The sequence below is a fragment of the Lissotriton vulgaris genome, chromosome 9 (genome assembly GCF_964263255.1).
Source record: "Lissotriton vulgaris chromosome 9, aLisVul1.2, whole genome shotgun sequence".
Taxonomy (NCBI): Eukaryota; Metazoa; Chordata; class Amphibia; order Caudata; family Salamandridae; genus Lissotriton; species Lissotriton vulgaris.
In genome coordinates, this window is record NC_141697.1 from 164610129 (window position 1) to 164636421 (window position 26293).

The window sequence follows — 26293 nt, forward strand, 5'->3', positions numbered from 1 at the left end:
TCAGATACTCTGGTATGCAGAAGTAATGCAATACGTAAGTTACTTGCGGTTAGTCTCCGGCCACAGTTGCCCCTCCCGCATGGGTAAAATAGAACACAGTAAATGCAGCTTCACACTCAGGCCCCAGTGCCGCCACTCCCTTGGCACACAGGCCTCAATCCGAGCCAAAGCAGAGGCCCACGCTGCAGGATAGAGAGAGAGGCCAAGATCGTCTCCCTCCGATCCCGGGCCCAATCCCAGGAGTCGACACACGTTACCTTGGGGGCGCAAACCCACTCTCCTCCCCTCATCCAGCGACTTGGTCCTCCAATACAATTTCTCTTAATTTCCAGGCAATGGGAAGATCCCAGGCTGCACACAACACCAGCACTCAGAGTTAGAGAGATTTACTGGTACTCCGTGTCCACAATAACCAAACAACTCCTCACAAGGTTCACAGGCTGCGCATGACACACGCATGTAGCTTGCTGAGACACACTTGATCTTCTGGTGCCCCCGATCACAGGGCACCACTGGCACAGGTGTTAGCCAGTAGAAAGTACACGCATTCAGCATCTCTGAAACACACTTTATCTTTCGGTGCCCCCAATCAAGGGGCACCTCTTGAGCCGGTTTCAGGCAGTAGAAGGTACACACACAGCGTCATTGAGACACACTTTATCTTTCGGAGACCCCAATCACAGGGCACTTCCAGCGAGGATCTCAGGCTGCAAACAACACACGCACACAGCATCGCTGAGACACACTTGCTCTTCTGATGTACACGATCACAGGCCAATCCACGCAAAAGACTCAGGCTGCCCCCAAGCACATGTACACTGCGTCGCTGAGACTTACTTGGATACCTAGTACATACGTTCACCGGACGATTCTCTTGAAGTACTCAGGCTAGGCAGAGCATACCCACACCACGTCTATGAGTCTTGTTTGGAACTCCAGGTACCCAAGATCACAGGGGACGACTTGCAAAGGTCTCAGGTTAGACAGAGTACAGGCACCCACAGCTTATCTAAGAGTCTTCTCTGGAAACTTCAGTGTTCCTTTGTTTCCAAACACGGAGCCAGCTCACCTCGGGCCCTTGGGGATAGTTACTTCAGGACACAGCACACAGTACAGTCCCTACAGTCTTTCCTTAGTTGAAACAGCAAACTGCAGGCCAGCCCCGGATCACACAGCAAGAGCAGTCCTATCCAACAGTCTCTTCAGTTGCTTCTCCCTTGGCAAAGGTTCTCTAGATCCATGAAGTAGCTCCAATCTTGTTCACACTTGATCAAGCCATTCTCCAAAGTTCCGGGGCTTCATCTCACATAGTTAGACCCCTCAATGGCTTTGAAGTCTTTGTGTTACAGGGGGCACTGACCCCTGATCAAACCAGTTCTGGGTGCCTCCCTACCAGTGACACCTTCTTCCTTTGATTAGTGGGCGTCTGAATTCTCAATCACTCAGCAAGAGATGGGACAATTGTTTTATAGCATCAGCCCAGGCCTCTTCACCTCTAGCACTACTCCTCCTCCTACACACCCCAGATGCAGGTCAGCCTGTGCTGTCTCACCTCCTACCCTGGGACAAGACATTCCCTAGATCCTATTGCTTTCAAATCCTGCCAGTCAATCCACACCCAGGCAGAGACACACAGAAATGATTAAAGCACAAAAGCTCAGCTACTTCTGAAAGAGTGGCTTACAAACACATAATGCAAAAATCATCTTTATAAAAAGATGTGTTATTGCAGGGTGAGTTCAGGTATACTAAACTTCACCTTTCGATCTTAAGCCTTTGGGAAGATAGGCTGGCAAACACATTACACAGCCTTTCCGTTTTATTCTAATGGGCAAGATGGCCTTTCAGCAGTGAAAAGAAAATAGAGATTATTTCACTGCCAGGACATGGTACACATCTTGGTACATGTCCCACCTTTCAGATGGACTGCACCCTGCCCAGGGGGTACCCTAGACCTACCATAGGGGTGCCTGATGTGTATGGAAAGGGAAGGGCAGGGACTTACCAGAGCAACATGGCAGTTTAGGAAACTACACTCAGGCCCTGCAATGGCAGGCCTGAGTTCCCTTCACAAGGCTACTTGAGTGGGTGGCACAATACGTGCTGCAGGCCCACCAGTAGCATTTGCATTACTTGCCCTGGCACACATAGTGTACTTTACTAGGGGCTTTACTAGTAAAGCCCACATACCAATAATGGACACGCAATCTCCATTACTCTCTACACAGAAAGCACTTGCACTTTGACACTGTTTAGCAGTGGCAAAGTGTCCAAAGCATCTAAGTTGGCAACACATGTCAAAAAAAGTTCTAGGGGAAAGCCAAAAGTTTAGGGAACTTTAGCCAAAAACGGCCTAGTCCCACAGTGATGATCACAAATATGTTGCTCATTAGTTGTACTGTAATGATTGTGAACATTAGAACAAGTGTACTTTTGAGAGTGATCATAATCAATGTTGATGCACCTCATAATAGGGATACCCTAAGATGATCATTAATATCATTTTTTATAAAAAATGCTGAGCCCGGATGAATCATTAACATTGCTTATAGAGAACCAACAAGGACAACTTCACCACTAACTTCTTCTTTCTTTTTCCTTTGTCTTGAGTGTCAGTGGGAGGGGATTCCACAATTCATCACATAGAACGGCGTGTTGAGGCCAGTCCCTACATGGAGAATCTCAAGTCCTGCACTTTCCAGAAATCCTTCGAAATTCTACCCCAACCTAGTTGGTTGGGTTGACATGTTTTTAGATGTGCTGGTCCTCCTTCTAAACTGCTGACAGTGAGCATAATCTAGGACACTACTCCAGGTAATGAAGACTTCCATTCACAAATATCATTGTGCTCTCTTTTACAGTTCTTCCTAAACATGGAGTTGTGTGTTGCTCATTGACTGAAAGTTGTTTCTAAGTATGATTCCCCACTGAAGGTCTGCTCCCCTGCTTGCTACTATTGATGGCCTTGCCTTTGTGGAAAAAAGCCAGAAGCTTCAGACCACAAATGTGCACTCAGGGTATCAATACATCTTCTCTTCCCATACATCGAGGCCACAAATCTTCAAATACCAATCAGCTGATATGTGACTCTGCCTACATAGCCTGCTCCTTCTCTCTGCAAACCTTTTCTTACTATATATTTCCTTCATGTTTATGGTACCTATCACTTATCAATTCCAGGTATCCACTAAACGCTCAAGAACACGGTGTGAGAATGCTTCCATGACCTACCAAAATAGATGTGTCCTAGAAAAAGTGTTCCTGAGTCACAGCTAGAATTGGATTTCTTACTAAAATTATCCAGCAAAGATCATTAACATTCTTTTAACATGAAATTGGAAGCAGTAAATGAAGGATGGTTGCAGCTTACAGAGAAATAATAAGGACATATCCACCACTAATTTATCTATTCCAAGATCTTTTGTCTCCTGCACAACAAAGGGCTAGTCATGGTATTTATATTGTGTCATTGAGGCACTCACTTTAGAGTTCATTCTGGAAACAGGTTTAGGCCTATCCTTCAAATGAATCTTTCTGAAGAGGAAACTACCCCAATTTGGTTAGTTGGTATTTTTAACTTTTATATCAACTGTGTAATATTGGATGTGCCAATATTACCTGAAGAAGGGTCACTGAGCCAACACTGAAGGAATCCTAACTATGCCTTGTAGCATAGATGTCCAGCATTCAGTTGTCCTGAGCACCACCTGAAGTGAGATAGCTTTAATATTGCACTCTGGCTTAACTGTGAATGTTATCATGTGCACCAACTGGACCAAGATAGTTTGAAGTGGGCTCTCTGTCTGACTATTGTTGTTATAGCCTGGCACACTGATGTTCCCTGCTGTTCTTTCATCCATTTCTCCCCCGTCAATGCCCATATTTCCCTAACTTAACATTGACTTAGAGTTTCTGGGTGCCTAGACCATTAATAATACACACTTTAGGCAAAAGCCAGGTCCACATACTAAATCAATAGGTAAACATATTTTTGCAGTTTAATACCTTTTGACTGTGGAATACTGTGACTTTGTTTTTTTTCCCTACTGTTTGGTCTATATGTAGTATGTGGCTTCCCAACGTTTCTGGTGTTTTGCATCAATTGCCAACTGCAAACAAGGAGAATTATGTTCCTTCAAGTATATATGTCTTTATGTTTGTATATCACAAACTAATTCAAGGATGCAGAAGGCAGTACAGGGTAAAAAAAGACACATGTAAATACAAAATATATACCAGCGTCTATAGAAAAAGAAGACAAACTAGAAGAGAAACTCCTTAACAAGATTCAAAATGTGTTATGGTAAAGTGACATATAAATGTATATGTATGGATTCCCATCAATCACCAAGCCTGGTGATAAGCTTCATCATTTGGGTATCCTTTATGGATGGTATGACAATCAAGCTCTATATGTATCAGAGCTCTCGAGTGTCAAAGGATATATTTAGCCTAAATGAGCAATATTTTGTATGTGGGAACAAGTATTATGGTGCAGTGCAAATAGTAAAGTGAAAAAGAACATAAAGTGCAAAAGGATATAAAATTGACGTGTGAGTAAACTATGAGATTTATTGTTGTTAGTCATGATCAAAATTTAAAAACAGAACTCTAGGACCAGTTTTACCAAATAGCTGCCCTTAGCAGGAGTGGTCAACATGTTTCAGCAATTTGCAGGCCAAAGATAAAGCCATGTGCTTCCGTCAGGACCTTTAAAGAAAAAGCTACTGCTAATAACAATACTGAAAAAGGATATAATGTGAGTATAACATCTCACAGCCTATTTGTGTTTTAATAGAACTACTATTATAAAATTGTTGCGTAATTAACTTGTAAATTGTCTCGAATATACCTGCAGTCGTCACCCTCTAAAGAGCTCAGTCAATACCGTTTCTATATTCATCGAACAAGCAATGGAATCGCAATTGTTGTTGTATGCCTTTCATTCAGTCAGCTGGCTGCCTGTGCAGTTGAGTTCGCCACTTTGATTTGGTGGGGTTGGAATAATTCAAGAGACCTTATTGTACACTAGAGCAAATAATTCCAGCTGCTTGGGTTCTGCTTCCTTGTCTCTTGATGGTACTTTCTCCTTCTGTGATTCACCACAGTTCTCTGTGAACTGCACATGGGGTTATAATAATTTGAACATGAGACAATTATGGACAGCTGTGAGTCCTCAGACTGGAATCCTCTCTAGGAAGTAAACAATCATTATTATATTTAGGAGGAAGCAGTAGGTATTTATCTTAAGGTAAAATATTATCTCATGCTCCAACATACACATGTTGGCTGTTAAAAACGAATTTTGAATGTGTTTTGCATTGGCAAATTTCTATTTGGGTTTCACCTTTGCGATATCACTATATTTAGTGCTGTTGTCTGTACACTCTCTGTGCCCAATTCACAAAGGTAAAATGACCACCGGATAACTGTACGTCGTTTGGTATACACAAAGGCATTTACTACTCGTAAATGTCCTTTGTGAATACCAAAAGTCGTAAAGTTCAACTTTTGGTATTCACAAAGGGCATGTACGAGTAGCAAAGGCCCTTTGTCAAAACCATAAGTCAAAAAGTTAGACTTTCGTCTCAGTTTACCTGTGTGAATTGGGCCCTCTGATTCTTTCCACTAAGCTGGGCTAGAGGTGATGCAGATAAGAAGATAACCAGTGTCAACTTCATCTGGCCACGAAGGGAGGCCCATCCCAGCCCAGCCAGCTTCTTTTAGCCTTTCAATGGCTGCAGATTTGCCTGCCTTGGGCTTGGTTGCGCCCAGAATGTCTCCCATGCTGTAGGAGACAGGTCTCATTCTAACGTTCCTTATTATTACAAGAGTCATGCAGCTGTTGTGGGGATCTCTGCAGACCCCAGATTCACTGAGTACCATGGTCTGTGGGTGAGGCCTTCTCTTCTTTGCTGGGGCTCTCTCATCTGCTATATGTGTCTCTTGCTGTGGGAGACAAGCCTCATTAAAATAGAGTCGCTGCTGTGGTGGATTTGTTTGAAGATTGCGAGACAGATGGCCCAATCCAACCTTCTGTGGTCTCTGGTGGGCCACGTACAGACCTACCCTGGGCCATTGTTTCGCCCAGATGCCTTTCATGCAACACAGAGGGAATAGGATCCCCCTGGGAATTACATTAGAACAACTCAGAAATACACATGGAAACCCGTGATAAGCACATCTGTCTTTGGTTAATCCTGAGAACGTTTGAGAATTCCATAAGGTAGTAAACCTACAGTGGACCAAAGATGTTAATCCTAGTGCAGATTACTGCTTTGTGGGATGTTAACATGTACTGCCTGCATAACATAAATAAAATGCACTGTACAATGTGCCAGGTACGTGCAGCCATTACCTCCTGGGTGGTATTATTTCCCTCGACTAGTCTCCTGGCACCAAACTGCTCTCTGTACAGGAGCACGAGTGTTCCTGCATACAGTAATGACATAAGGATAGTATGCCGATGTTCCTGACAGCTAAATATAAATGACGTCAATTGTCAGAGAAAAGATTCTAAATCTTAGATAAGTTTTAAGAATAGCCTCCTTGAAAGTTAGCTTTTTAAACTATGTTCAAAGAAATATTTTAAATGATGATGTTGTTACAATACGTTCTGTTATGTTTAATATTTGTTTTGCAAGCTAATATATTTTTAATTGGCTAATATATTTGGCTATGCGTTCTCTAAAGTGCACAATCGCCTTTCGTATATTGGGATATCGTTAAATCCCCTCATTTAAACGCCTGTCAAATTAAAGCGATTTAGAGAAACTTACGCATGAACTGTACTATTTTAAGCACTTTGATCTGGATTTAAGAGAAAAAGTGATTGAGGAGAAAATCTGTTCGTGTGTTTGAGCTTCCGGATTTTGAATTAGCATTTCATGAATTTCAGACTCGGTGCTGCATGGACACTGCGTGATACCAGAAATGTCAAAGATATATCTAGGTTAAGTAATCAGTGCTCTAATAAATGGGTTCAGCTTGCAGGAAATACCAGATAAAAATGTAAATCATTGGCTTTCCTTCTTATGTACAAATTTAATAAAACGTAGCACTGATTGTTTGTGTGCTAAATGTGATTTATCTGCGATAAACTAAATTAACAACATGCATGCTACGTGTTTCCAAATATATATATTTATATTTTCGGAGACTGATATAAAACTTTTTGTTAATCAGTATTAAAGTGGTAGCTCCCTTCTGCTCCGATCAAATTGAAATGATTGTGCGAAATCTATGATTTACATGTATATTCGTATATAACAGATTTATTTTTTAAGCAGGCGCCTGACCTCTATAAGTCTGTTACTTTTTTTTTAAGTCGAGCCTAGCGGCAGCTCTGCGTCGCGTGCTGCAGTCGAGTATGCTGTGGAAGCCTCACTTACTCACCTCCCATATTTTTTTTTAAAGCATATTTTATTCATCAAAATACACATATACAGAAGGGTTCTATAACCCAGAGATATCAGAACACTAAATGCAAATCTTCCTTACTTTGATTTTTCAATAATAAGATTCAGAAGAAATGGAAAGAAACACAGATGAAAAACCCATAAGCAAACCCCAGCCCAACAACCCCGCCACCCCCGAAGTTGGACTAACGGCCTCCCACATAAAACCTAGCTGTGACCTTGCACCACCACCACACGTTCCAATAAACAAAGAAGAACGAAACTACAGCTGGCACCAGCAGGATAGACTTAAACTGGATGGAGGGGGCCCACCGCATTATCCGGCTCCAGTAATAGGCACCGGTAGTCTGCCCACCGCTTTCAAACCTCATGGTGTTTCTGTGGGCAACCTCTTGCTGTGAAGATAGGGAGTTCCAAACCCATACAGAAGTCCAGTCCATTCTTTCAGACCAACACCGAAGGAGGCACAGGTGCCTTCCATGCCCTAGCTATGTCCCTCTTTGCCAGAGTAAACCCCAGCAACATAAGATGGTGTTTATAAATATTACCCCCAATCTCCTCCATGACATGCAATAGCACCAATTTCGGAGAATGGGGTAGGTCTCAGCCCAACACCTCAGAAAGGCAGGTCAGTACCCCCTCCAGAACCATGACAAGGAGAGACCATGCCAAATTGTGTGTATCAGGGTCCCTTCCACCCGCTCAAATCTAAGACATATAGGACTGGCCACCAGACCCACCCTCCATAACTGGACCCACATGAAATAGACCCTATGAAGATATTTGCACTGGATAAAATGCAGGCAGGTTGCTATGGATGCCCCCCTCATGGAGGCTAGGGCCTCCGTCCAGTCTTTCTCATCCAATGTGCCAACATCACCCTCCCAGGTCTCTCTAAGCTTCTGCAGTGTAGGGGAGCTATGAGTTGCTAGGGACTGATAGATCTTAGAAATTTTATGATCCTGAAGGTCCCCCATGAATACCTTCACTTCTATTGGGCTGAACCCCGCCAGGGACTCCAATCACTCCAGACTTGGGGAGAGGGCATGTTGAAACCGGAGATATTTGTAAAATTGGGTTCTCGGTATTGAAAAATCTTTTTGTAAATCTTGAAATAACTTCAGGATCAGCCCCTTCATGACATACCCCAGGGTAGAGATACTAATTTTGTCCCAACCACAAAACCCTGCCAGTGTAGTTAATTGTGGCAGGCAGCTATTATTCCATAGGGGGTCTCCCGTGTCAGCCACCACCCCATTCTCCGCAGAGCCTGTCGCCAGATTTGGAAAACCACTTGAGTCACAGACGGCAGGGATCTACATGCCGCTGCTGAGTACAGAATCATGTGTAAGGAGAGTTCCCCATCAGACACCGCTCCACAGCGTAAGCAGGGTCATCTCTGCCCCATCCCACAACTCATTCAAGACCAATAAATGTGAGGCCATGTAATATGACAGTATATCAGAGGTCGCCAGCCCTCCACAGTACGTAGAGAGAAAACATGTCCTTAGGGCGACTCTCACTGTTCCCCCGCCCATAGAAATTTACCCCATGCTGCATTGACCTGCCTAAACCATCCAGGGGGAATTAGATATGGGTGATTTTGCAGTTGATACATTTAACAGGAAAGAGGGACCATCTTAAAAATGTCAGACTGAATAAATAGACAGCAGCGTATGGGACCATGTCTTAAGATCCTCCCGGCTGCATTCCCAGACCAGAACCAGATTCCTTTCCCATGCCACTGTGAGGGAGTCCGATAAACACCCCAAGATACTTCATCCCGCCAGTAACAATCTGAACCGACGAGGCCCAGGCGCCCAGTCCCGATGCATCCCCAAGAGGCCACAAGGTAGACTTACTGGGTGTCATGTAAAGAACCGAAGATTCCCCCAAAATCAGCATAATCCGAGCAGCTGCGGCCCGTCAGGTCAACGTCGGTGAGAAAGAATAAAACATAATCAGCGTATCGTGCACTACAGTCCGACAATTTGTGCGCCCATTCGTAGCCCGACACCTGCGCGTCCATACGGACCCAGGCAGCCAAAGGTTCCATCACCAGGGCAAACAAATATGGAGACAGGGGACAGCCCTGCTGGGTGCCCTGTCACAGAGAAGAGGTAGAGGAAGTTGAACCCGCAACACGTACCGACGCAGTAAGATCAGTTTAAAGTATGGATACGTAGGATAGAAAGCGCGGCCCAAGATTCAATCTGCGTAGCAGCGCGAAGAGATAGACCCAGCTAATGGAATCAAATGCCCTGTCCATATCTGCCAACAAGAGCGCAGCCCATACCCCTAGCCCACGGATTGCCGCAATAGCAACATGTGCCCGGCGAATATTATGTTGGGTCGCCCGCTGGGGCATAAACCCAGCTTGACCTGAGTGTACCAAGGTAGAAATGTGGGACCGCAAACGACTGGCCAACACCTTGGCCCAAATTTTGGCTTCTACATTTAGGAGTGAAAAATGATAAAAGGAAGCATGCTGTTCTGGGGGTCTGCCTGGTTTGTGAAACACTACAACCTCCACATGTCGCCAATCCCGAGGAAGACACCCCTGGTCACAGGACTCCTCCACCACGCTACGGTAATGGGGTCCAAGCTGTAAAAAAATAATTTCTTAAAAAATTTTCAGGGTAACCCATTTGGCCCTGGGGCCTTTCCCGAATTAAGGTCTCCTAGGGCTGCACCCACTTCCTCCTCCGTGAGCGGGAGATCCAGCTCTGCACTCAGACAGGGCCAGAGGCGGGAGGTCATCCAAAAACCGGCCTACCACGTCTTTGTGGAGACATTCTCTGGGGGCATATAGCTCAATAAAATAGGTAGAGCACCTCTCAGCAATATCCCAGGCATCTTTGAGGGGCCTACCATCTAGGTCGACTATACCAGCCGAAGGGGTTGGGAATGGAAAATCCCCTGACATAACCAATGTAGCATCTTGCTGGATTTATCCCCCCATTGGTGGACCCTAATGCGCGTTGCCAACCAGGTAAGGCGGGCCTCATTCATAAGAAGAGCTGCATAGTTCTGTTGCGCCAGCAACAGCTGCTGCCCTGCATTGTGACCGCCAACCCCTCTACTACGAAGGTCAAGACCTGCAATAGTAGTCTCCGCTTATAACAGAGCCTCCTTCCGCGTCTTGCGAGCTGCAGCGCAAAAGGATATATCTATGCCCCGCATTGTGAGCTTCAGAGCTTCCAACAGCGATTCAGCCCCAGAAATCAACCCAAATTGAGTGTCAAGTTTTGATCAAGTGCAGTCTCGAGACACTCCCTGTATTCTGCCTTCTGGAGGTTCCACATTGAGAGCCGCCAGTGAAAGGAATGTTTCGCCCAATCCATCTGGGCCACTCCCAGACCGCCGCGGCTCGTCTCGCCGAGATGCGGGGTCAAAATGGGCTCAGAACACAGCCCCACCAGGGACATGATCCAAGCATAACAAAGGATCGGAGGACAGAACATTTAAAGGACTAATGTTTTAGGCCGGACAGAGCTTGCCTAGCACACGTCCGCCTTCTTGGCTGCCAGGCCATGTCCCCTCACCTCCCATATTAATTGGCTGGTGTTATTTTCCGTGGTAAACGCTGGCTTCCGATTAATTATGAGGCTTCTAAGTCCTGCCTTGGTTCCGCCCTGTTTCCATATGTTGCCACCTATCAGGACTGGACCTTTTACTTTGCTCCTAACACGGCATGCTTTATGTAGTTGGTGAGCACCTATTACTTTATTAACAATGGCGGCTGCGTTTTTTTTTTATGTATGTGTATGCTGAGAGCGGCGCCCACTTTAGGGACACTCAATTTACATTTTATTTTTTTAAGTTTGAAGTTGAGCGCGGTGCCTGCTTCAGGGACACAGCGCTCAGTTTTCTTTTTATTACTTATTCGGAGCAGCCACCCACTTAGCCCCCTTCAGATTCCCGAGCACCCCCAGCTCACATCAGCCTCTGGATAATCTGCAGTCTGCTTCAGTCTCCCTAGGGCGGTGCATAAGCTGCTTCGCTCCCCCTCCCGCCTCAGGGAATCAATGTACCAGTCAAGTTTCTGTCCCCCTTTGTAGTAGGGGGTCTCAGGATGCTCTGTCTGGGCCCTTTAGTTTAGACAAGGGGACATTATGTGATTTGTTCAGAATCACAGGATGTTGTGCTGGCACGGGACTCAAACATGGTTTCACATTTCTAACATCAGCAGCTTTGGCCATAAGGTCTCCTAGCTTCCCTCGCCTTGTTGAGCGCATTGTAAGCTCTCCATGAGCAGTTCAGGTGCACGCAAAGTACCTTCATCACCCTTCGTGGTAGATTGCAGAGCTAGCTCTTCAGGACACAGTGCGTGAGACAATGTGTAACAGTTTGTGACAACTTTATGGAATGAATTGCACGACGGATGGCTTACAAACCATGTGCAAGCATCACAACTGTGTCTCTATGTGCACGACAACGTCTCTAATCAGACCCTTGTGAGTAGCATGCTATCTGTCCACAAAGCTCTTTAGTGCCTCGTCATTGGTAAAAAGCGCTTCTATACAGTACAGTCATCGAGAGAGGATGCCACACATGGTCGCAAGGGTGGTGCTGGTGGGAGTCATCTGAGTCTACCCACACACATTGTGTGACTATACAGTATTCATCCTTCATATCCTGTGAGTGCAGCAAGATTTCTGGGAACTGTTGAGCGTCTGTTGCTGCTCAGTGCTCTCAGGATGTCTTCACACATCAATGGAGAATTTAGTGTACAACTGTTTATGATGTGCATTGTAAGTGGATCTGTCTCAAGTTTTGTTGTTAATGGAGCCTGTGACAAGTCTCTAATGCACAAACATGCAGCCACAGCAGTACATCAGCATATGAACTACAGACACTACACCCCTCTAACCACACACACGCTCACTCTCTCTCTGCCTGTCTATTTGCTCTCTTTCACACACAAGCACACACACACACAGACACCCAGATCCCCCACACACATTACCATACACACATACATGCACACATATACGCACAGATATGCACACAAACATACACAAACACACACATGCACACACAAACACATCTGCACATACACACATGCATAAACACATACACACATGCATACACACCTAAACACATACAAACACATCTTCAGATATACACATGCATAAGCAGATACACACATATATCCACAGACATACATACAATCATACCCACATGTATACACACATGTAGGCACCCACACACTCATAAATACATAAACACACATACACACAAATAGGCACACCCACATACAAACAGTTGCACACACAGACACTACTCTCCAGACTCCAGACACGCATACACAAACACACATTAACATAAACTCAACCTACACCACACCAGGTGATATGAAGATGAGGCACTGTTAGGAACTTAAGGATTTCAAACATTCACCCCAGCAGGGGTAAAAGGAGGGGGTATCCGTGCACCAGTCTGAGGAAGTAGAGAGTAGCAGACATTTGGAAAACAGTTTCTATAGGGAACAAATGATGTGATAAAAAAATGAAGTGCAGGACATTTTACATTGTTTTCCTCCAGCCTATACTGTTGTAGATGATTCTAGGACTCCAGTAAAGATTCCCGATTTCATGCCCTTATTTGGTTATATCAAATCATACCCTTGTACAGGCATAAGAATCATACTCATATTAAGACATAGCCAATGCAGTCCAAATACGGCAAGGCTACTCCCATAGACTTCTAGAAAGTACACAAACCAAGCCTCCAGCAGCCTGGGAATTCCCCCTGCTTCTGTGTTGATTTGTCCTAGAACTCCTGGAGTCCTGAAAGAACTGCGAGTTCTTAGTGACGTCTTATGTCCAACCTTACGTCAAACTCGGCACCTCCCAGGTATAAATATACCAGCATCTGCCTTAAGCAACACACGGTGGTTTGGAGCAGATCGGCTATCTACTTGCCCGACACCCTGCTGATGCAAATGGCGAAGGAAGCCGACCCTCCCATTGACGCACTGAGAGAGACGCTGTCTTTTCTCCTGCCGAGAAATCCAGCTCCATTGTTTTCCGGTCACACTTGCGGGTTGCTGGGAGATCGAGTCCTGAGAAAGAGATACAAGACCTCCTTCATTCTATAACCAAGGTACGGAGCTGATTAGACCCACAGAGAATTCTTGATTCAGATTCTTGGCAAAAACTATAACTCATCTACTCCTTCCCTGTACTAGGCTTAGGTTAGGTACACTGGGGTAGGCGTATCCTAGAAACACCAGTTGAGTACGTTTAGTCATTATTTTATCGTTGTATGTATTTTATCCATTTTAAGTATCATATGGCTTAGAAACCATATAAATGCCTTTACAGTATTATTTCATAATACACATTTTACTGTACGCACTTTACTTTATGACAAGTATTGCAATTGTGGCAATTCACTTCTCGTGCATGAGAAAGTAGACTGCTCAATAAATACCCTTTTTATTGAAAACGCCTGTCTCTCTATTTCTCGGCACTTCGGGTGAAACTAAGCATGCACGATTGACTGAGTGAAATAGCTATCTATTGTTTCCGCAACTCTGGAGATATACTCCTTATTCTGGGGGAGCAAAGTTGTCATGTTTATGCGGTTGTCAGAAACTAATCCCTTCTTGTCTATTCAGGAAAGTTAACACCTTCTTGTTTACTCGATAAAGTTTCTAGTGACCTCTGAGCTAGCTGGCACACACAATTAAGTCTAACATATTCAATAGAGACCTAGTCGACCTCAGTCCTACGTCTATACTGTCGTTTATGTTATTCCAATGCGCAGAGCCTATTGGGAATATAGGAACTACACTACAATATCACTATAGGGTGTCCAGAGAGGGAACACACCACAAGGCCTAACACTGTACAAATGCAAGCAGTGCAACATACCGGGACACAACACAACATGCAGAAGTCATGGAATGTGTCTGTGTCTGTCACAATGAACATGGTGTATGGATGTGGAATGCTCACAGATAAAATGCTGCTGTTCGGGAACACCAGCATTGAGAAGAGGGGTAAAACACTGCTTACGGTTTAGTGGGGCTCCACACAATGTCAGGGGGGCTACAGATCAAATTTGTGGGCAGTCCCTGGTGAAGGCTTCGAAAAGTGAAAGAAAAGTTTAAGTGTATGAGTAGGAGCTGGGACACCACAGCAGAATGAAATACAAAGAATGTGGAAAGAAAACGGTCCGGAAGAATGCGCAGGAACAGATGGAGTGCAGAAGATGCTGGAGCACCAGCTGCTTTGCAAATAATGTAATTATGTGGTAAAATAAAAAGAATGCTAAGAATGCAGCAGGGGGATCTTTTAAAGTTAGAATTAAGATCAAAGTGAGAGTTAGTTTTAAGCAAAATCATGGTAGATGATGAGGTACACAGAGCACAAGACATAATAAATACACTCTGTAAGCATACAGCAGTAAAGGGCATGGTCCCTCACTTTATCACATGCATTATATTCAGGGCCACTGGAATTATGCAGAAGGTGAGGGACAAATTATGCGGCAGTGTTGAGGAAATTATGCAGCAAGAAAAGACAAATTATGCTGCATAATGAGGCACATTTTATAATAGTATTACTTCATTATTTTAAACTTTTTACACCTGCTAACACTGTCTGGGCATTGGGTGCACTTCATTGGGACCAGTTTAACACCCAAATATAGCAATACGCAACAGAAAGATGACCAGTCAACGTTTCCAAAAGGCCTTCCACTGTGCGCCAACATGTGTTGCTGAGTTTTAGGTAACTTTTGAAACATTTAAGCTAGGACCAACATTTTGTTTATTACATTCTGCAGATTATGCATCAGATGATGGATTAAGTGGCAAATTAGGCAAATCTATAATTATTTGAAAATCACAGCGGCTGCACAATAGCATAATTCCAGTGGCCGTGATTATATTCAAGGCCTCAGAATTTTGTGGGAATTCAGGACAGAAGTATACTGCAGAGTTGACCAAGTTATACTAAAAGAACAAATTTGATAAAGTGGCTCCAAGACTAGGAAGACGTAAGTGAAGCTGCATGGGTATCAGGTTACAAGTGTGTATGTACCCATTTTCCTGAACATAATAGCTTAGAAGTGTTGTTTTTTTTATTGATGATGTATGAAAAGGTGTGGACTGACGGATCTCGTACGCTACAGAGCTACTATTGAAAAGGCACAGAACAGGAACTAGACAAGCATTGGCAAAGCCAATAGGTCTCAGCAATGCCCGAGCTATTGGCCCTGTCAATATTAATGTCTTTTATCCATGTTGTCTAGCAGCACATCTGCTGGTCAGCATGGCTGAAAGTCACTGAAAGCCCAGAATCGCAGGATCATGAGCGGACTTCGAGTCGCTTAACCCCAATGGTGAGCTTATTGTCCTGCCTCTCTTAACACAAAAAAAGCGGTATGACGTGGCCCGAGATAGCCGCATCATAGCGCTTTTTTCAGTGACTTTCAGCCATGCTAAACAGCAGATGTGTTACTAGACAACATGGCTAAAAGACAGACTAGGTCGAGCCTGAGGGCAGCACGCATGTGCTGCTCCCTATGCGAGGCTTGCTGTATTTTTTACTTTATTGGTGGGTATGGTGCCTGTTTCACAGACACAGCGCTCTACAATACAATAGGTCTTACTTTTGCTACATTTGACCTATTGGTATTATAAATGACAATGCCTTTTAATATTATAAAAAGCATTGCCATTTGCAATGCCAATTGGTCAAAATCACGCTATTGCGAAACCTATTCCATTGCAAATTGCTTGTTTTAAATGTGTTTGGTCCCAATAAGATTTCTATTGTCATGTAGTTCCTAGGAGTCTCCCAGGACCTGTGCATTTTGGAATACCTAAACTGAAGGCTTGGTGTCCCAACCGCTTTCGGACACCCCCGCAGGATCTGCCGACCGTTAGACCAGCTAGCTCTACAGTGCCACTACCATCCCCTTAAATTCTACATTGGTGCATGTAGTCTATGGCAACCACTTAACATGACAACCCTAATTCCTCATGGATCATTGAAAACTGAACAGTACGTTTTACTCAGACACTCATGCTTGATTTCTCTAACAAAATAGACAAGATGGCAATTAGGATTTTTCACAAATTATTTATTGGTCTAGGGACAGCCTTGTGTGAAGCATATGGGCTGGGACAAAATGAGACAGAAGCATACAAAAGAGATTGCAAATGCCAAGATAGTAAATACTAGATACATTTCTACCATAGTGCAAATAAGATGAACAGAAACAGTTCAGATAAAAACAATAGCACTTGCCTATTCCTAAAATGTGCACCCTAAGTAATTTTTCAAAAATTACCTAGCCTAACCTGGATGTGTAGGAGTAGGTGTGTATCGCTATGTGCATCTGTAGCCAAGAAACCCCTAGGGAAGAACCAGCCTCCTTACCTGTTGGTTTAGAACAAAGGACTCTGTGTAGTTCTCTGTGTAGAGGGTAACAACACTCAAGGGAGGACAGACCTCTGCTTGTCGCTGATTCGGCCTGCAGGAACCCAGTCTCAGCTTGGAAGGAATTCTCCTCTAATTTGTAGGGGGTAATAAGGGTGTTTTATACTAAAGTGGTCAGTACAGGGTTTTTCTAGAATTGATATGTTTTGAAAACAGCCATGGACGTTTTGAAAATAATCATAAATGTTTTGAAAACAATTACCAATGGTTTTCTAAACAAGTGTGATTATTCACAGCTGGCTGTTGGCCAAGAATGAAAAACAAAAATGGTGACCCTTATACCGAATAAACCTGCCGTGCCTGGGGACGTGTTTATGTAAATCAGGTACAGGGATTCTGATAGAAGACTAAGAGCCTGGTGTCGAAGAGACTTGAGCAAACTATTAGGTAAAAGGTCATCTGTTTAGAATTGTTATAGTCTTGTGAATGGGATAATGTATGTAAAATGGAGAATAGATGACAGGGCTATCCTAAAGGATATGGCACTATCCTTGAAATGTTGTCAGCTGATGGACATAGCAAGCATCACGATTTTCTTTTCATCACACCTGGCTGACTGAGAATTGAATGCCTCTTTCTGCTTCAAGCACCAATTTCAGACTTGTGGAACGGGCCAATACATGTCAATAATGAACCAAGATACTTTTCAGGCATGTGAATAAGGAGATCAAATGAAAATGGATGTATCTGATCCCTTCCACAGTTTTACATGTATGTCGCTTTGTGATCTCCGCAAGATGTGGTGTATAGGTGTGCAAAATTTGCGTACTTTGGTTTGGGATAATTAAGTTATATGGAAATCCCTGATTTATTGTTATATTTAAACATGAAGGGGCATATTTACGAGTTCCTTGCTCCGCAGTTGCATCACTTTTCATGATGCAAGAGCAGTGCAAACCAGCATATTATATTTAAGAGGAAAGCAAAGCCACTTTGTGTGGCTTTGAATGGCCTCATAGATATGGAATAAGGCAAGGCAATGCCAATCACTGTGCTGTGTTACTCTGTGCTCAGTAGGCATTTCATAGGCATTTGAGGGGGTTTTACCAGGCAATACCCATGGAGTTTGACACATCCTCAGATTTACAAGGCTATTTAATTCTGGGAATGTGCAAAAACCATATGCCTCCCCACGGGAGGTGCAACAAGGAGAGTTATGTTTATTTATTTATTTATCCTTAATTTCTCTTTCTATGTGTGCTGCATTCTGCATCAAATAGAAAGAGAACAACAGCCTCCCAGGATTGTTTTTGCGCAGGAAGGTCCTCATTCCTGCACAAAAACAATCCTGCGTACAACAGAGGCACCCTTGTACCATGGTGCAAGGGTGCCAGCATTGGAGCTAGGCTGCAGAAACGGTGCAGGGACAGGGGGAGACAACAGGAATGCACCTTATACCATTGATACAGGGCATTTCTGCCCTTTCACTGTGACACAGAGTAGCACATCAAGATAACTTGCGGAGCTGCCCTGGGCCAAATTCCCATAAAAATGTTGTGATATGTGTCCAATTTGTGATCCAATGATACATTTAGCACTAGCAAAATATCGCAGGAAACCGATTACCCCAAACAACAGCAGCTCACGTTTTGGTTGTTTGTAGTGTTAGCAACATTAACTCTATCCAGGCAGCAGTGCTCAGCAGCCGTATTAAACATTAGCAAAATCTATTACATCGATTGACACGCAGTTGAAACAACTCATCCATTGTTGGCTTATGGAAATGACTCATTACATCACATAAGTATTTTTCTTTCGTACTAAAGATAAATGTGAATTTTAGTCTTTCAATATCGGCTGCAATTTACGGAAATTCTCTGTAAATGTGAATAAATAGATAGTATTGTTAAATGTCTAAATCTGTTTATTTGATTTACTCCATGCAGGAATACAGTCAGAACTAGCCAGGTTGGTTCCAGTCAAACTGGTATTTGTAGCATCCATTTCCTGAATCTGATTCACACAAACACTTTGTAGTGGTATACAACCGTTACCACGCATCTTTTACCACGAAATACTATTACCACGAAACATTTACAACGCAGGATCCCTTACAACGCATGCCTTTACAACGTATGACATTACATCGCAGATACTATTACAACGCATACCATTACAACGTAAGTATAGGTAAGTTTATGTTTGGGTTTGGGTTATGGGGTACAGGGGTTTTTTTAGGGTTCAGGGCTGGGTTTGGGTTATGGGGTACAGGGGTATTTTTAGGGTTCAGGGCTAGGTTTGGGTTATGGGGTACAGGGGTATTTTTAAGGGTCAGGGCTGGGTTTGGGTTATGGGGTACAGGGGTATTTTTGGGGCTCAGGGCTAGGTTTGGGTTATGGGGTACAGGGGTATTTTTAGGGTTCAGGGCTGGGTTTGGGTTATGGGGTACAGGGGTATTTTTAGGGTTCAGGGCTGGGTTTGGGTTATGGGGTACAGGGGTATTTTTAGGGTTCAAGGTTAGGTTTGGGTTATGGGGTACAGGGGTATTTTAAGGGTTCAGGGCTAGGTTTGTGTTATGGGGTACAGGGGTATTTTTAGGGTTCAGGGCTGGGTTTGGGTTATGGGGTAAAGGGGTATTTTTAGGGTTCAGGGCTAGGTTTGGGTTATGGGGTACAGGGGTATTTTTAGGGTTCAGGGCTGGGTTTGGGTTATGGGGTACAGGGGTATTTTTAGGGTTCAGGGCTGGGTTTGGGTTATGGGGTACATGGGGTATTTTTCGGGTTCAAGGCTGGGTTTGGGTTATGGGGTACAGGGGTATTTTTAGGGTTCAGGGCTGGGTTTGGGTTTTGGGGTACAGGGGTATTTTTAGGGTTCAGGGCTGGGTTTGGGTTATGGGGTACAGGGGTATTTTTAGGGTTCAGGGCTGGATTTGGGTTATGGGGTACAGGGTTATTTTTAGGGTTCAGGGCTGGGTTTGGGTTATGGGGTACAGGGGTATTTTTAGGGTTCAGGGCTGGGTTTGGGTTATGGGGTATAGGGGTATTTTTAGGGTTCAGGGCTGGGTTTGGGTTATGGGGTATAGGGGTATTTTTAACATATATATTAACAAATTCTTTATTAAAATGTAATTAAATTGGGGGGCGTGGCTTACGCGCCGGCGAGTGATGGCGCTGCCTCCTTGAGCTCCGAGGCGACGCTGGACTCTTTGAAGTTTTCCTGCTACTATTCCCGGCTCCGGACACCAGCTACACGCATCCCCGCACAACGGAATATGGTCTCCGTGTGTTGCGAGATGCAGCGGTTATTTCAACTGCCGCTTTTGTAAATTTTTGCTGACTTATCTTGCTCAACAGTCACGGGACGCGAGCGGCCGCCATTCTGTGCCACCGAGCTCGCGTTCCGTTTTTCTCACGTCTCTGCCTCCTCAGCAACCAGTACTCCTCCTGCTTCACCATATGGGCTCATATTTACAAGGTATGTTGCAGGGTAAACACAGCATATTACTCTGCTCTACCTTCATGACTTTTTGCGCCACAAATCCCTTCCGTGCTTGTGACTGCGTCATTACTTTATAACGGCGGCCATTTTGTGGTGCTCTTCCTGCGCAATGCTCAACATCTTTCTCCCACCTGCCTACAACCCTCTGTGGATTATCAATTGACCCCCTGGGTCTCATATATTATGGACGCTTTGCTGTTTCTCTACTGCCCTATTACTGGATGGTTCTTTGCCTGCGTATTGTACTGATTTCCACTCAATTTCGACGCCTGCCCTGTGAGTTTGAGGTATTGCTTCTCCATTACTCCTCTTTACCTCATATGTAACCTCTTCCTTCTACTGCTTCTCCGAGTTCTGCATATAGGGTCTCAGTCTTTTGGTTCTTGTGGTGTGGCTTCCATCCCTGCGTCCCTCCTAGTGTGCCCCTCTGTTGGCACAATGTCTCTGGACGTGGGCCACATGAAATCCTCCGTCACTGGTACCAAACCGAAACGCCCCAAGAATGACCCTCCGTCTCCAAATCGTTCCTCCTCGAACCCTGTGTTGGATACCATCCTAGTAGAGGTTCGTGGTTTACAACCATTTATGTCTGCAACCAACGAGAAGCTCAAGCAGATAGAAGATAGATGGGTTGTCATGGAGGGCAATGTTTTGGACCTAGAGCAACGCATCAGTGACATCCAGGATGTGTCTACTAAAATTCCCATTCTTGAAAAGGAAATTCAGCAGTTGAAACTACACACAGAGGACCTTGAAAATCGTAACAGGAGGAATAACCTACGTATTTATGGCATTCCGGAGTCCCTTGAGGAGGCTGACATGGTGTCCTTCATCCGCAAATTCCTTTATGATCTTTTGGAACTCCAACCAGAATCTAATCCTCTAAACATCCAGCGTGCTCACCGTCTGGGTCGTCTCACATCCAACCCGACCAAGCCTAGGGGCATTATCCTGCTATTTCTTGAGTTCACTGAATTGATGACTGTTCTTAAAGCTGCAAGACTAAAACGTTGCCTCATTTGGTTAGGCCATACCATCTATATTGCCCAAGACTTATCAAACGCTACAAATGCACGTCGCAAGGAGTTCCTGAATCTTCGCCCTCATATGAGGGACTTGAACATTCAATATGGAATTCTGCATTCATGTCTCTGCAAAATAACTCACAACGGTCATTCCCGTACATTTGATGATCCTCTGAAGCTTCGAGCGTATCTCCAAAGTGTCTCTGCTTCCACTATGGACACTAATGACTGAAAATGATTCTTCTTTATTCCCTGCATTTACTTAACTTATGTCTTGACGACTGTTGTGGCCTTGTCCTGGTCTCTCCTATGTAATTCTTTCCTACGACTTTTCTTTTATTTTTATCTCCTATTTCTACTTTTCCCGCGCTTCCCTCGCTCTGTGGGGTTGGCGCCTTTGCCGACGTCTCCATGCTTCTAATGTCTTGGTACTCTCTTTTCTCTCAGATCTGGCTTCTTTGCCCTGATCTGTTCGTTTCTTCTCTTCTTCTCTATCTTTCTTCTCTTGTCTTTCATTTCACAGGCCATGCGTGTTCTCCCCCCTATTCCTCTGTTTTTCCTTCTCTTTCTTGTTTACCCCTCATCCTTGCTTATTGTTGCTCATCGTATTTTTCCTTGCTCCCCTTTTCTTCTCTTTATGCTTGGTATGTTCACCCGTTCACTGTTTCTCTCTGTTTACCTGATTTTCCTTGCCTTTATTTGTATTTTGTATTCGATTCTCATTTGTAATGTATTTGTGTTCATTGTCTTTCCTCATAGTTGTTTCCCTGCAGTGTATTGGACCCAGATATTACCCCCTTCTCCTGCCTTCCGTCATGTGTAATTTTGTAACTTGGAATGTTCGTGGTCTCGGCAACCCTGTTAAACGTCAAAAGGTACTGTCCCATTTATCCAAGTTGAATTCTCAGATTTTTTTTCTTCAAGAGACTCATTGTACAGATGTTGAATCGTTGAAACTTAAGAGGGCCTGGGTGGGTCAAGTTGTATTTTCTCATGCTGTTGATAAAAAAGGTGGTGTTGCTATATTGTTTCGTAAAGGTTTGAATGTTCAAATTCTCTCTTCTCAAGCTGATGATGTGGGTCGCTGGGTTATGTCTAAGGTTATCATACAAAACAAAACTATGGTACTCCTGAATATTTATGGTCCTGCCCGCCCTGACCCCAAATTTTGGTCTGACATCAAAATCCTCATCTCCTCCATTGACTGCCCTAACATTGTCATAGCTGGTGACCTTAACCAATGGTTAGATCCCTTTTCAGACAGGTTATCTTCCTGCAAATTCCAGCCTGATAAGACGCATAAATCCTTTCAGTCAGCCATTGCCTCACGTCCCCTTTTCGATGTTTGGAAAACATGCAATCCGGACTCGCTGGAATATACCTTCTACTCCAATGTTCACCACACCCGGTCCAGAATTTACTATATTCTAGTCAGCAAGTCCCTTCTCCCTGCGATTCAGAAGTCCGAAATTGGTTCTATTTTTCTTTTGGACCATGCCCCTGTTTATGCCACTTTTGACCTTACCCAAACCTCCTCATCTTTTAGCCGATGGAAATTTAACACTTTCCTCCTCTCAGATTATGTTTTTATGTCTGAAGTCAAGGATTTTATCTCTGAATACTTACCTCATGACACATCGATTTTGAGCAATTGGGATGCCTTTAAAACTGCCCTACGCGGCTTCACAATTTCCTATGTATCTAAAAAGAAGAAACTCAATCGCTCTAAATATAATGCTCAACTCACCAATATCAAGACACTGGAACACTCTTACTTTTCTTCCAAAAATCCAGACGCTCTCCTCCAACTTATCATAGCCAAATCTGACCTCAATCAAATTGCAACAGTTGAAGCCTGTAACACCCTTTTGAAGATTAAATCTACATTTCACGGGGGTCAGAATAAAGCTGTCAAAATTAAGTCTGAACGAAAATCAATTGGACCCATTCTCAATGATGCATCCAACACACTAGTTACTTCAGACGAGGATATTGCAGAAGTCTTTCATAACTACTATAAACTCCTCTATACTGATGACACTCACGCTGATGATGATGACCTCTCCCGTTTTTTCAAAGATCTCCCCCCTCCCCCATCTCTCCCTACCGAGTTCCACCAATTAGAAACTGATATTACACCTCAGGAAATCCTCAAGGCAATTACTTCTCTAAAAAAATAGAAAGCTCCTGGCCCAGATGGTCTCCCTATTGAATTTTACTCCGCCTTGCATTCTATTTTTATCCCCCACCTTTTACAACTTTTTAACTCCTTTATTGCGAACGCTAAGGCTTCTGGCTCCATTTTGGACGCCCTGATAATCATAATCCCCAAGCCTGACAAAGACCATTCTCTATGTAAAAACTTTCGCCCCATTTCCCTGATTAATTACGATTGTAAGATTTTTGCCAAAATTCTAATCCCTTATCCCTCTTTTAATCAGCACGGATCAAGTCGGTTTTGTGAAAGGTAGACTTGCTGCTGACAATGCCCGTGTTTTTGCCAATGTTATTTCACACAATAAACACTTTAAGGCCCCCCTGCCGCCCTCTCCTTGGATGCTGAGAAAGCTTTTGATCGCATTAATTGGAATTTTATGTTTAAATCATTACAATGGTTTGGTTTTGGCCCCTCTTTTATCTCTTTAGTTACACTCCTGTACTCAGCTCCACGTGCCAGCGTTTTTGTCAATAATCAATTCTCAAAAATGTGCCCCCTATCAAGAGGAACGAGACAAGGATGCCCTCTTTCCCCTTTATTATTTATACTTTGCCTTGAACCCTTCCTGATTAGAATCCGCTCAAACCCCCCCTAATTAATGGGTTCCAATTGTCGTCGATTGAGACGAAAATTTCGGCCTATGCGGATGACATCCTGGTATACATGGCCAATCCTGTCTCTTCCCTCCCTCCATTTTTGGAAGAAGTCCGCTTATACTCCTCTGTTTCTGGCTATAAGCTTAATCTCTCCAAAACGGAGGTTTTACCCTTAAATTCAACTTGTTACCAATATATGTTTGCATCAACTGATTTTGCCTGGTGTCCTTCCAAGATCAAATACTTGGGCATTTGGTTTTCCTCCTCGTTACGTGAAACCCTTAAATTGACCTTTGCCTCTCTTACTCAAAAAATTCAATCCCTCCTTCAATCCTGGTCCCCCCTTTTCCTCTCCTGGTGGGGTCGATTAGATACCATTAAAATGATGATTTCCCCACATATTTTGTACAGTGTTTCCATGCTTCCCATGAAGATCCCTAATTTATATTTTAACCGGCTGAACTCCATCTGCTCCAAATTTTTGTGGAATAATAAAAGACCCCGTATTGCTTATACGCCCTAAATCTGAAGGTGGGGTTCGCTTTCCTGATTTTAAATCATACCACTCTGCCTTTTTAATAAAGCAATCTTTCTCATTGGCTTTTAATTTCAATGATACCCCTCTGCCCAAATGGATTGATATTGAACGGTCCTTATTAAAAGATTTTACTTTCCAACAATCTCTTTTTATGTCAAATTGTTCATTTCTGACTAATCACCCTGTACTGAAATACTCACATACTCTGTTGCACACTGTATTCTCGAAAGATTTATCCCCCTTGCAATGTTTTCTCTCATCAAGTTTGTGGTACAACAAATATCTTAACTATAAGGGTAAATCTTTTTATTTCAAGTATTGGAAAGAAAAGGATATTGTATTTGTATACCAATTTTTTTCTGATTCATCCATTATTTCATTTCCTGTAATGCAAACCATGTTTGATCTACCTGTTCATTTTCGCAAAGAATATGACATTATCACTTCCGCCATTTTATCTCATTTATCTACCCTTCCTACTTTTGATTCCCTTCCTTCCCTTACTCCTTCCACTCCTCTATACCCTTTGTTTTCTCAACAAATCCCCAAAGCTGCTCTAGTTTATAAACTTTTGTTAGATAATTTTGTGCTTAGACCTAAAACTATTACTGAATCTGCTTGGGAAACTGATCTTTCTATCTCATTATCTGTCGATGCTTGGGATCACTTATGGTGCAAATTGTTTAAGACATCGATTTCAGCTCGACTTACTCAGTCACTTTTTTTTATATACCATAGAGCTCTTATTACCCCTGTTAGCATAACAAAATTCTCCCCCTCGTCCTCCCCCCTCTGTTGGTCCTGTTCCTCTCACCCCAGCACGCTCAAACACCTATCGTTTGATTGCCCCTCAGTTCTTGCTTTTTGGAACTCAGTTTGGGATTTTTGCATGCGTATTTTTCATTTTTCTGTCCGATTCTCATCGCTACACGTTTTTTTAGGCTCCAAATCTGATATTTTAGACTTACATTCATATAATGCTAAACTATTTGATCTTTTCATTGCAACTGCTTTTAAAGTAATTTTGTCCTGTTGGAAGGATAATACTAAACTGTCTGTTCATACATGGTGGAATTTCATATGTGATGAGCATAGAATTGCAATTGCTTCTTCTTCCTCTGTCACCTTAAAAATCAAATCCGATCTTACCTGGCTTCCTTTTTCTAACTTCTTATCATCCCCCTCCCCTTCCTAACCTCTCCTTCTTTTCTCTCTCTCTCTCCCTTTCTTTTTCTTTTCTTTTCTCCTCCTACTTTCTTCTTCCCCTCTCTTCCTTTTCTCACATTATCTGAACCTCTTCTCTTCTTCATCTCCTTATCCTTGTCTTTTCACATTGGTTCTGATTTTTTGTATACTGTTATATTATGCTGTACTCTTTCTTAAACAAAATAAAACGTTATTAAACTGAAAAAAATGTAATTAAATTAAATAAATTATTGATATAATTATTAATTACATTATTTTAAAAAAATGATATACTTACCTATACTTACATTGTAATGGTATGCGTTGTAATAGTATCTGCGATGTAATGTCATGCGTTGTAAAGGTATGCGTTGTAAGGGATCCTGCATTGTAAAAATTGCATGGTAATGGTATGCG